Source organism: Rhinolophus ferrumequinum, chromosome 9, assembly GCF_004115265.2.
Source record: "Rhinolophus ferrumequinum isolate MPI-CBG mRhiFer1 chromosome 9, mRhiFer1_v1.p, whole genome shotgun sequence".
In the NCBI taxonomy this organism is placed as follows: domain Eukaryota; kingdom Metazoa; phylum Chordata; class Mammalia; order Chiroptera; family Rhinolophidae; genus Rhinolophus; species Rhinolophus ferrumequinum.
Genome location: NC_046292.1, coordinates 79540867 through 79551755, shown reverse-complemented (window position 1 = coordinate 79551755; position 10889 = coordinate 79540867). Strand labels below are relative to the sequence as shown.

At 38.6% G+C, this 10889-nt stretch overlaps 1 non-coding gene across 1 annotated transcript; it reads right to left on the bottom strand.

The window, feature by feature from the left end:
- Window positions 1-1755: 1755 nt before the first annotated feature.
- LOC117027845 (U6 spliceosomal RNA) lies at window positions 1756-1860 on the bottom strand. The gene has a single exon (XR_004423975.1). It is a non-coding gene; the product is annotated as a U6 spliceosomal RNA (small nuclear RNA).
- Window positions 1861-10889: the final 9029 nt, after the last annotated feature.

Sequence of the window (10889 nt, the reverse complement as noted above, 5' to 3'; positions counted from 1 at the left end):
AATAGGTCATAAAAAGTTATTTCTGGTGATAACTCTTATTATGCACAAGAGCCCTGATTTAAATTTAAATTTAAATTCTTCTAGGTAGTGAAGGGAGACAGGGAGCCAAAGACTCTCTTGAGCCCACAGGGTTTCAGTTGCCTTTAGCTCAAAATAATCTGCATACCATAGAGGCACATCTTAGGGTGACTTGCTCTGAACCCCGACAGCATAACGTTTATGAATTATATACATCTTTGTGTGATTGCTGATCCAAACACCTCCGGCCCATCAGTAAAACACTGACATGAGCAATCATCATTAAATTCTGTTGCCTTTGATATATTGCCAACTTTTATTCGTATAAAAACACAGGTTTTTAAGTTTGACAATTAATGATGATATATTTCACAAGGTAGAGGATACAAAATTAATTATAAATAAGCAGTTTGTTCGTTATGATCTATAACTTTCAAATATTTAGGTACATGGTCCTTTGGCTTCCATGTGTACCCTCGTCCTGGGCCCCTGCAAAGTGTTAGGGGCACCTAAATGTGAGGCCCTGAAGAGAACAGTGGTTGATCTTGTACATTGGCGGTTGGCCTTGACTAAGTGCATTTCTGATTAGAAAGCTAGCTGTGCCGGGGACTTAACTGCAACAGAATACTCTCTGTGCAGAAATTTTAAAAGGAAAAGACAGACATCCTGTGTGGAAAAGTTGAACCTTTGTGATCTTTTGATGGGTGTGTAAAATGGTACAGCCACTGTGGAAAACAGAAAGAAGGTTCCTCAAAAAATTAAACAGAATTACCATATGATCCAGCAATCCCTCTTCTGGGTATATACCCAAAAGAAGTGAAAGCAGGATGTCTTGAAGAGATATTTGTACACCCATGTTCATAGCAACATTATTTACAATAGACAAGAGGTAAAAGCAACCCACATCCATCCACAGGTGAATGGACAAACAAACTGTGTTATATCCATACAATAGAATATTATTTGGCCTTAAAAAGAAAGAAAATTCTGACACAATGTACAACATGGATTAACCTTGAGGATCTTAAGCTAAGTGAAATAGACCAGTCACAAAAAGACAAATACTGTGTGATACTACTTATATGAGACACTTAGAGTAGACAAAGTCTTAGAGAAAGAAAGTAGAATCATGGTTGCCAGGGGATAAGGAGAGAGAGAAGCGGGGAGTTATTGTTTAATGGGTACAGAATTTCAGTTTTGCAAAATAAGAAGAGTTCTGTTGACAGGCTGCGCAAGATGAATATACTCAACATCGCCGAAATGTACACTTAAAAACGGTTAAAATGGAGACAGAAAAGGAAAAGAACCACATGATTTCACTCATATGTGGGATATAAAACAGGAAGCAACAAACAAACAAGCAAAACAAACAAATACACAGACAGACAACAGCATGGTGTTTACCAGACGGGAAGGGGAGGTGCGGGAGGATGAAGAGAGTAAAAGGGATCAACTATATGATGATGGAAAGAGACTAGACTTTGGATGGTGAGCGCGCAAGGCATTATACAGTTGATGTATTATAGAATTGTATACCTGAAACTTATATAAGGTTACAAACCAATGTTACCCCAATAAATTTAATTTAAAAATAGTTAAAATGGTACATTTTGTTACGTATATTTTACCACAATTTTGTTTAAAAGTAAAAGGCAGACCTCCTAACATGGGGATGCGGGGAATGCTTCTCTGAACAACTAACTTTTATTTTTTTTATTTATTTGTTTGTTTGTTTGTTTGTTTATAGAATGCTTCACAAATTTGCTTCTCATCCTCACACAGGTACCAGGCTAATCTTCTCTGTATCAGTCCAGTTTTTTAGTATATGTGCTGCCAAAGCGAGTCCTGAACAAGTAACTTTTAAACTGAGAGATGGAAGATGAGTAAGCAAGGCCAAAGGGAACTGAAAGAAGGCCAGGATGGCTGCAGTGGAGGGGAGAGGGACGGGTGGCCCGAGGCAGTCAGAGTGAAAGAGTGGGGCCTCATGAAAATGTTAGGAGTTTGTTTCATCCTAAGAGCCATGAGAAGACAAAGAACACAGGTGTGTAAGCTGTGGTGTCTGTGGGACAGTCAGCAAGCACTGCAGTACACAATATCCAATGACGTGCTCAATGATGTAGTAGGGAATCTCAGTCTGGAGAAGTCCTGGGGAGGGCAATGGACCTATGCAGGGAACACAGCAGGATGTCGGATGAGCAGAACTTGATGAGTTACCGGAAGACCAGGGTTCAGGGCCCAGACTTTGTCACTGTCAGTCAGCCCTTTGCGGGGGATTCAACATGCCCTGGCAAATTCATGCTGGGGGAAGGCAAAAGCCCAGATCTGTAGTTTTCAAACAGGATTCAAGAATTAACACTACCATCTAAGCTCCCTTTTCAGTTCTGCCCTCTGCCCTACACCACCCCTACCTATGTGGCCACCCTGACCCGCCAGCTCTCACCTTTACCTGCCCTGGGCCCAGATCTCGGCCTCCACTGTCATCACCAGGGAGTGTATCTGTGCCTCCATCTCTCAACTCTCCTTCAGGAGATGCTGTTGTTGTTACCTGCCTTCTGGCCTCCAGGACTCTGACTGTGGAGGTCTGTCTGGTTCCTGGACCATTAGACAATCCCTGACTAGCACTCTGAACTTGGCAAGTCATTTAACCTCTCCAAAACTCAGAGCCCCTGCATGAAGTGTGGGGGTGACAAGGCCAGCCCTGTCACAGCTCCGGGGATATTTTGAGGACCATGTTGGATGACCCGTGTGGAAATCTCTTGTAAATCATAGAGCCTGATAATGAAAGAGACCTGTCCCCAGACAGACCGGTGGATTCATCTCCGTAAATTGTTGCAAGTACTAGGGAGCACATACACTGAACCAGCCCAACACAGCACATGTAAGAGGTGGGCGTGTTAATGCTGATGATGGCAATGAGTGTATTGGGGGAGGTCACAGAGAATCTAACCAGAAGCCAGACAACAGTTATTGCTATGCTACCCATCCATTCCCAAAAACTCCCACTGGCCAATGGATTGAGTTCCATTTTATAGTACATCAAGAATATTAGACTGCTCTTTGAAAAATGGATTTTTCCCCCATTTATCACCAAATGAAATCAAATACACTCCTTTTTAATTTTACAGCAACCAATTCTGGCTTTGCTAGTCTTCGCAGCAGGGTCTGTAATTTGTGTAGAGGGTCTGGACAGTCAGCTCACACCTGTGCGACTGAGTACCTTCCCCTGTGCCACTCAGCAAAAAGAGCACACTTGTAAGAATACAGCTCCCTTCGCAATATGACAGCATGCGTGGGTGTACAGGGAGGTGTATCAGCAAGACAGGGAGGTGGTTAGAAGGAGGATGTTGAGCTCGTCAATCTCTCTAAGCCTCTCAGTGCCTGAGAAACACATCATTCAACTTCCATATCCATTTCAGTGACGCCAGCTCAAATAAGACACATTTCCCTAATTTGTCTGTGATGAGAATGGGAAAGTAAATTTTCTTTGAAGTAAATCCTTTTGATTTTCAAACAAATCCTGTTGCCATAGGGGCTGCCAAGCCCACCTCTCCTGAGAGTCAGTTCTCATTTCCCAGTGTTGCTACTTATTAATAAAATTGTAATTAATAACTCACATTGATTGAGCGATTACTACATACCAGGCACTACAATGAGAGTTACTCTTGCATCTCCTTTGAGCTTCCCAATAACCCAACAAAGCATGTATCGTTATCTCATTTTTACAGATGAGGAAACTGGGGCTCAGAAAAGTTGTTAGTTTCTTAAATTCACAAAAATTAGAAGTGGCAGAGCTAGGATTCAGAGCTAGGTCACCGGTACCAGTCTCTTAGGGCTGCCATAACAAAATACCACAAGTTGGTTGGCTTCAAACAACAGAAATTTATTCTCTCACAGTTCTGGAGGCTAGAAATCCAAACTCAAGATGTTGGCACAGTTGGTTCCTTGTGGAAGCCTGAGGGAAATCTGTGCCATGCCTCTTGGAGCTTCTGGTGCCTGCTGGCAAAGCTGCCATCCCTTGGCATTCCTATGTCAGTCTCCGACTTCGCCTGGTATTCTCTCCACGTGTCTCTCTGTCTTTTCCTATAAGGACAGCAGTGATCATATTTAGGTCCCACCTTAATCCAGAATAACCACACATTTGAAGACCCCCAGCAGATGTCTGAAACCATGGATAGTACGGAACCCTAATTATATTCTGTTTTTTTCCTATACATACATACCTTTTCCCTTAAAGAAAGTACTTTATGGCTTCTCTTTGGCATATCTGAATGGCCAGTATCCCCACTCTTACATGTTAGGCCATTATTAAGAACAATAAGGGTTACTTGAACACAAGCACTGCAATAGTGCCAGTGAATCTGCTAACCAAGACAACTGCCCCGTGACTAACAGGTGGGGAGAGTGCACAGTATGGAGAGATGCTGGGCAAAGGGATGAGTGACTTCCCGGGTGGGGATGGCACAAGGTTTCATCACACTGCTCAGAACAGTGTGCAATTTCAAACTTATGAATTGTTTATTTCTGAGATTTTCCATTTAATATTTTGGACTACTGTTGATCACGGGTAATTGAAAACCGTGGAATGCGAAACTATTGATAAGGGGGGACTACCTACTATATAACAAAATTTGTCATTTTAACCGTGTTTAAGTGTATAATTCAATGGCATTTACATTCACAATGTTGTGCAACCGTCAACACTATTTCCAAAGACCTTTCATCATTCTGAACAAAAACTATATACCCATTAAGCAAAAACTCCTCATTCTCCCGTCCTCCCAACCCCTGCTGATCTCTATTCTACTTTCTGTCTCTGGGAATTTGCCTATTCTAGGTACCTCATATCACTGGAATCATGCAACACTTGTTCCCTTGTGTCGATCTTATACACTTAGAGTGATATTTTCGAGGTTCACCTATATATGTTGCCAAGAATTAACCAAAAGTTCCAAAGTGCTTATCAGCCCATGAATAATAAAACTATTACGCGTATGTACATATACAGAAATACTCAAATATACTATTACTAACAGACCCATCATTATACAAAGCGGAATGAGGAGTTACTAGACAAAAACTATAAATGGGTTGTATTTCAAGTATTGGTATGGAACTACTTCATAAACTAAAGCAAAGCAATTTTGATCATATCACTTAAAACCCTTCATTAATTTTCCTTCACCTAAAGGAATCAAGTCCAAATATCTTAGTGTGGCTTTATTCTCATCTCCCCCTTTCCATCATGCAATCCAGTCGTAAAGTCCCCTAAACACCGCTTGAAATTCTGTGCCTATAATGTCCTGTTTTGCCCAACTGGTGACTTCTTATCTATCCTTTAAGACCTAGTTCAGAATTACCATCCCCCTGAGCACTTTAACTACATAGTTCTCCCTTTCTGGATAGAGTTATTCTGTGCTTTGTCCATATTCCAATCATAAATTTCATGACATCCTATAATCACTTAGAGAACGTGAGGGCAGGAATTCTGTTTTATCTACCTCAGTATTCCCAGTGCTGGATTCATAGTAGCTGCTTGATAAATGTTTATCAGTTTATGAATTGTTCATTTGAATGCCTTACCCCCTTTCTTGAGTTCATTTTGTCTACCTGAAAGTTATCTTTATACAATGCATGCAAATTTGTAAGCCAAGTTTTTTTCATTCTCAACTCTTTTTAAATCTCATAGAAATACTGGGTATTCTGGCAGTAGTGACCTCCCACTTAATCTCCTTTTCAGGGATCATGTGACTGTGTCCCTGTGCTTTTTTTTTTTTTTTTTTTTTTTTTTTTTTAAATGGAAGCTTTAATTTGAATTCAGATTTTGAAAGCCTTAAGAAAATTCTTATCTCTGATTCATATATACTTGACCTTACATATTGGAAATATTCAGGAACTATTGATATCTAAACAACACCATTTAAATAAATGATATATTAAAAAGATTAAATTTTGTTAGCTAAAATTGTCAGAACAATCTGGAAATTAAGCTTATTTTGTGCATTATTATATTTCATTGGTTTTAAATCCATTCTGTTGTTTTGGGGTTTTTTTTTTTTTTTTTTTTTTTTTTTTTGACTTTATATGTATTTTATTTTTTTATTTATTTTTTTTTATTTTTTTTATTTTTTTTTATTTTTTTATTTTTTAATTTATTGGGGTGACAATTGTTAGTAGAATTACATAGATTTCAGTTGTGCAATTCTGAATCACATCATCCATAAATCACACTGTGTGTTCACCACCCAGAGTCAGCTCCCCTTCCATCACCGTACATTTGATCCCCCTCACCCTCCTCCCCCCCCCCCCAACCCCCTTACGCTCTGGTAACCACCAAATTACGTTCCCCAGATTAATTTTCAAACCCCGTGGCCATCCTGTGGTCACCGACTGCCCTCCAATCCCCTCACCCTCCCCCCCACCCCCCACACCCCCCGCCCATCTAGCAACCCTCAGTTTTTCCTCATTGTCTCCCAAACAGTTTCTGATTAGTTCATTCACTTATTCTTTTCTTTAGAATCCGCAAATAAGTGAGATCATATGGAACTTATCTTTCTCTGTCTGACTTATTTCACTTAACATAATGTTCTCTAGATCCATCCATGTTGTTGCAAATGGTAAGATTTCTTTCTTCCTTATGGCTGCATAATACTCCATTGTATAAATGTACCACAGTTTCTTAATCCAGTCATCTACCGATGGGCATTTTGGTTGTTTCCATGTCTTAGCTATTGTGTATAGTGCTGCAATAAACATAGGAGTGCATAGAGATTTTTGAATTGAAGTTCTGGATTTCTCCGGATAGATACCTAGGAGTGGAATTACTGGATCATAAGGTAGTTCCATTTTCAGAATTTTGAGATACCTCCATACTGTTTTCCATAGCGGCTGCACCAGTCTGCAATCCCACCAACAGTGCACAAGCGTTCCCTTTTCTCCACATCCGCGCCAGCACTTGTTGTTTGTTGATTTATTGATGATAGCCATTCTGACTGGGGTGAGGTGGTATCTCATTGTGGTTTTTATTTGCATTTCTCTGATGGTTAGTGAGGTTGAGCATTTCTTCATATGTCTGTTTGCCATCTGTATGTCCTTTTCAGAAAAATGTCTCTTCAAGTCCTCTGCCCATTTTTTAATTGGATCGTTTGTTTTTTTGGAGTTGGGTTGAGTAAGTTTTCCATAGATTTGTGATATTAATCCCTTATCAGATATATCACTGGCAAATATCTTTTCCCATTCAGTAGGATCCCTTCTTGTTTTATTGATGGTTTCCTTTGCTGTGAAAAAACTTTTTAGTTTGATATAATCCCACATGTTTATTCTTTCTCTTAGTTCCCTCGCGCGAGGGTGTATATCAGTAAAAATCTTACTCCGGGTAATGTCTGAGAAGTTTCTTCCTATATTTTCTTCTAGGTATTTTATGGTTTCAGACCTTACATTTAAGTCTTTAAGCCATTTTGAATTTATTTTTGTATATGGTGTAAGGAGGTGGTCCAACTTCATTTTTTTGCATGTGTCTGTCCAGGTTTCCCAGCACCATTTATTGAATAGACTGTCATTACTCCATCGTACATTCTTGCTTCCATTGTCGTAGATTAAATGGCCATATAGGCGTGGATTTATTTCTGGACTCTCTATTCTGTTCCATTGATCTATGTGTCTGTTTTTATGCCAGTACCATGCTGTTTTGATTACTGTAGCCTTGTAGTATAATTTGAAGTCAGGTATTGTTATACCTCCCACTTTGTTCTTATTTCTCAAGATTGCCTTTGCTATTCGGGGTCTTTTATGGTCCCATATAAATTTTAGGATTATATGTTCTATTTCTGTGAAAAACGACGTTGGCAGTTTGATAGGAATTGCATTGAATATGTATATTGCCTTAGGCAGTATGGACATTTTAACTATATTAATTCTTCCTATCCATGAACATGATATGTGTTTCCATCTATTTATATCTTCCTTCATTCCTTTCATCAGTGTCTTATAATTTTCTGAGTATAGATCTTTTACTTCTTTGGTTAAATTTATTCCCAGGTATTTTATAGTCTTTGGAGCGATTGTAAATGGGATTGTTTTTTTAATTTCTCCTTCTGATGTTTTATTATTGGTATATACAAATGCAACTGATTTCTGAATATTAATTTTGTATCCTGCCACTTTACTAAATTCATCTATCAGCTCTAATAGCTTCTTGGTGGAGTCTTTAGGGTTCTCTATATATAGTATCATATCATCTGCATACAATGATAACTTTACTTCCTCCTTACCAATCTGGATGCCTTTTATTTCTTTTTCTTGTCTGATTGCTGTGGCAAGAACTTCCAGAACTATGTTGAATAGAAGCGGAGATAATGGGCATCCTTGCCTTGTTCCTGATCTTAGGGGGAATGGTTTTAGCTTTTCCCCATTGAGTATGATGTTAGCTGTGGGTTTGTCATATATGGCCTTTATTATGTTGAGATAAGATCCCTCTATTCCCACTTTCTTAAGGGTTTTTATCATAAATGGCTGTTGGATTTTATCAAATGCTTTTTCTGCATCTATTGATATGATCATGTGATTTTTATTTTTCATTTTGTTAATGTGGTGTATCACATTAATAGATTTGCGGATGTTGAACCACCCCTGCATACCAGGAATGAATCCCACTTGATCGTGGTGAATGATCTTTTTAATGTATTGCTGAATTCTGTTTGCTAATATTTTGTTGAGGATTTTTGCATCTATGTTCATTAAAGATATCGGCCTGTAGTTTTCTTTTTTTGTGGTGTCTTTGTCTAATTTTGGGATCAGGGTGATAGTGGCTTCGTAAAAAGTGTTTGGGAGTCTTCCCTCCTTCTGGATTTTTTGGAAGAGCTTGAGGAGAATTGGTGATAATTCTTTTTTGAACGCTTTGTAAAATTCACCTGTAAAGCCATCTGGTCCAGGGCTTTTGTTTGTTGGGAGACTGTTGATTACTGATTCAATTTCCGTGGTGGTAATCAGTCTATTCAGGTTTTCTGTTTCTTCTTGAGTTAGCCTTGGAAGGTTGTACGCCTCTAGAAAATTGTCCATTTCTTCCAAATTGTCAAATTTGTTGGCATATAGTTGCTCATAGTAACTTCTTAAAACTCTTTGTATTTCTGCAGTGTCCGTTGTCACTTCTCCTCTTTCGTTTCTGATTTTATTAATTTGGGTCCTCTCTCTCTTTTTTTTAATGAGTCTGGCTAATGGTTTGTCGATTTTGTTTATCTTCTCTAAGAACCAACTCTTGGATTCATTGATCTTTTGTATTGTTTTTCTGGTTTCTATTTCATTTAATTCTGCTCTGATCTTTATTATCTCCTTCCTTGTGTTCCCTTTGGGCTTATTTTGCTGTTCTTTTTCCAGATCCCTTAAATGTGAAGATAAACTGTTGATTAGTGATGTTTCTTGTTTCTTTAGGTAGGCCTGCAAAGCTATGAATTTCCCTCTTAGGACTGCTTTCGCGGCATCCCAAAGATTTTGGGTCGTCGTGTTTTCATTTTCATTTATCTCAAAATATCTTTTGATTTCTTCCTTGATCTCCTGCTTGACCCATTCATTATTTAGTAATAAGTTATTCAGCCTCCATGAATTGGTGTGTCTTCCCGTTTTTTTCCTGTAGTTCATTTCTAATTTCATAGCATTGTGATCAGAGAAGACAATTGGTATGATTTCAATTTTCTTAAATTTATCAAGACTTGTTTTGTGGCCTAACATATGATCTATCTTGGAAAATGTTCCATGTGCGCTTGAGAAGAAGGTGTATTTTGCAGCATTGGGGTGAAATGTTCTGAAAATATCGATTAAATCCAAGTGGTCCAATGTATCATTTAAGGCTGTTGTTTCCATATTGATTTTCTGTCTGGAAGACCTGTCCCTTGTGGTCAGAGGTGTGTTGAAGTCCCCGACTATAATAGTGTTACTGTTGATCTCTGCCTTTATGTCAGTCAGTACCTGTTTTATATATTTAGGTGCTCCTATGTTGGGTGCATAGATGTTTACTAGGGTTATGTCCTCTTGTCGGATCGATCCCTTTATTATTATATAGTGCCCATCTTTATCTTTTAGTATGTTCTTCATTTTAAAGTCTATTTTGTCAGAAATAAGTATTGCAACTCCAGCTTTTTTCTCGTTTCCATTTGCATGAAATATCTTACTCCAACCCTTCACTTTCAGCCTGTGTGTGTCTTTTGTTCTGAGGTGAGTCTCTTGTATACAGCATATACAAGGGTCTTGCTGTCTTATCCAGTCAGCCACCCTATGTCTTTTGATTGGAGCATTTAATCCATTTACATTTAAAGTGATTATTGATAGGTACATAGATATTGCCATTTTTAAATTTGTAGTTAGGTTGTTTTGATCTTTCTTCTATTTACAGAAGACCTTTTAGTATTTCTTGCAATGCTGGCTTGGTGGTAATAAATTCCTTTAGCTTATTTTTTTTCTGGAAAGCTCTTTATCTCTCCATCAACTTTAAATGATAGCCTTGCTGGATAAAGCAATCTAGGTTGTAGGCCTTTGTTTTCCATCACTTTAAGTATCTCCTGCCACTCCCTCCTGGCCTTCAATGTTTCTGTAGAAAAATCATTTGATAGTCTTATGGGAGTTCCCTTGTATGTAACCCTCCGTCTTTCTCTTGCTGCTTTTAGGATTCTCTCTTTGTCTTTAAGCTTTGCCATTTTAACTATAATGTGTCTTGGTGTGGACCTGTTTGGGTTAATCCTGGTTGGAACTCTCTGCACTTCCTGGACTTGTATGTTGGTTTCCTTCATCAGGTTGGGGAAGTTTTCAGACATTATTACTTCAAATATGTTCTCAATCCCTTGCTTGCTCTCTTCACCTTCTGGTATTCCTATGATGCGCATGTT